General features: G+C 38.9%; 1 long non-coding RNA gene across 2 annotated transcripts; it reads left to right on the forward strand.

The window, feature by feature from the left end:
- The first annotated feature begins 359 nt into the window (after positions 1-359).
- On the forward strand, positions 360-1,439 carry LOC129762097 (uncharacterized). Of its 2 annotated transcripts, XR_008740539.1 has the most exons (4): positions 360-499; positions 561-823; positions 877-1,245; positions 1,320-1,436. It is a non-coding gene; the product is annotated as an uncharacterized LOC129762097 (long non-coding RNA). The 2 variants fall into 2 exon arrangements; XR_008740538.1 differs by having other exon boundaries at positions 877-1,439.
- The last annotated feature ends 601 nt before the right edge of the window (positions 1,440-2,040 follow it).

Genomic DNA, 2,040 nt, shown 5'->3' on the forward strand with positions numbered 1-2,040 from the left:
TCCAGGTTACTAACAGTTCAATTGTCCACAATTGAACTCCTGGCAGGATCGCCAAAATGTGAGGCCCTAAATCCAGACAGGAATCACCCGGCGCATCAGAGCACTTATTCGTTGCGCACGTCCACACGTCTTACCTCGAGGTCGGTCCGTAATTGAAAGAGGACTATGCAACGATGTGTCAGAGCTTCTTGCTACGTTGACGTGTTGCCAGTATCAATAATAAATGCACACAATGACTTCCTAAATGAGCTACTCTTATCGAGGGGTATATTGAGCTCACTCACATCTTCCTCTTCATTTGCATTAATTTCTTGTGGTATTCTAGATAGACCATCTGCAACAACGTTTTGCTCAAGGTGCTATACTATAGGTGGACCGCAATGTCAAAATTGCTGTTCGGCCATTGCTCGTGAAAAAACAAATTTGTTTACAAAACATATCATATCTTTTGGTGACAAATGCATTCGTCGGCAAAATAGCTGCTCGCGCTTTACTGTAGGTAGGTAATTTTCTGGATTTTTTCGTATAACAATTTCTCATAATTGCTTCTACTTTTTCAGATATCTACAATCAGCGGTCGAATTAAAAACAGTGCAGAAGGATGTTTTGAGTATGTTTTAGCTTCTAGCCGCGCAATCAATGCTTTTTTTCCAAGCAAGATGTACTTCTGTTTGGATCCTATCGGCGGGGAAAAAAGTACTTACGGCGACGGTGACAAGAAATAGCGCTGATTGCGAGATTACCAGATCCAGAAGATCCGGAAGGGCTGTTACAAGTAATTGGTTTTGCTAGAGCAAAAGGAGGTTGACAATGATTGCAACAGGTTCGTGTTTATTTTTCAAATTAGTGGACTTTTGTGTTGCTAATATATTACAGGTGAAATAAACTGTTGGAATCACGACTATCGATCACGCCAGAAGATCCGGAAAGAGTTGTTGAAAGTAATTGGCCACAGAAAAGTATCCATTTATGAAGTCTATCTCCATCTCGGGGGAAAGTGTGGTAAACAATGTCCGGGTTGTTTTTCGTTATGCGGACCTTGTTTCCGCATCCTTTTACTGCATAATAATACGGCATCTGAAGAAAATAAGATATTCACAATATAATTTTGGCATGATAGAGAACCGCGAGATGAACGATTATCTGTGGAGGAGTTGGACAACAGATTTCTTAGACTTATAGCACTTTAATCACACTCACAAGCTCTTCAACTCCTCACTGTCCCCCAAAACTATTGAATAATATGTAATATAAATACCTTATTGCAGCTCTAGTACACTATTTTTCACGAATATATATTTGCTTATTTCTTTCTTCAGTTGTTTTCCTCAGCGAGTTGATATGAAACCATAACGACACAACCAAACAAAAAGTAAACAATGCAGAAAGCTACGTCTCGCAACTCGTCTCACGTATTGTCATGAAAGTGTCAAGAACGAAACACCTATAGTTTAGCATCTTGGTTTTACTTACCAGCCTTGTATTCGATGTCATATGAATAATCTAGCAAGGCTATCATCCATTTTGCTATTTTCGTAGAAGGATCTTTGAGATTCATAGCTCCGGTTAAAGGTTTATGATCTGTAAATAATGTAAATTTCTTTCCAAAGAGGTAAGGGCGAAAGTATTTAGTTGCCCAATAAATGGCAAGTAGCTCTTTCTCTATCGTCGAATATTTTTCTTCACTTCTATTCAGTGTTCTTGAGGCAAAGGCAATTGGCCTGTCTTTTCCTATCGGTCCCTGTGATAAAACAGCACCGATTGAATGTTGTGATGCGTCTGTGGTTAAGTGAAATGGTTTTTCGAAGTCTGGATATTGTAGCACGGAAGTACTAGTTAATATTTGTTTACATTTCTCAAAACAGTCTAAGAACTGTTGTGTGTGTTCGATTTTTTCGTCTTTTCTCAGACATTGAGTAAGAGGTTTAGTTATTCGACTGAAATCTTTAACAAACCTTCTGTAGTAGCCTAGCGTTCCCAAGAAGGATTTGATATCTTTTTCAGTTCTTGGAGCGGGCCAATTCTTTATTGCGTATATCT

Source organism: Toxorhynchites rutilus, chromosome 1 (assembly GCF_029784135.1).
Source record: "Toxorhynchites rutilus septentrionalis strain SRP chromosome 1, ASM2978413v1, whole genome shotgun sequence".
Lineage (NCBI taxonomy): Eukaryota > Metazoa > Arthropoda > Insecta > Diptera > Culicidae > Toxorhynchites > Toxorhynchites rutilus.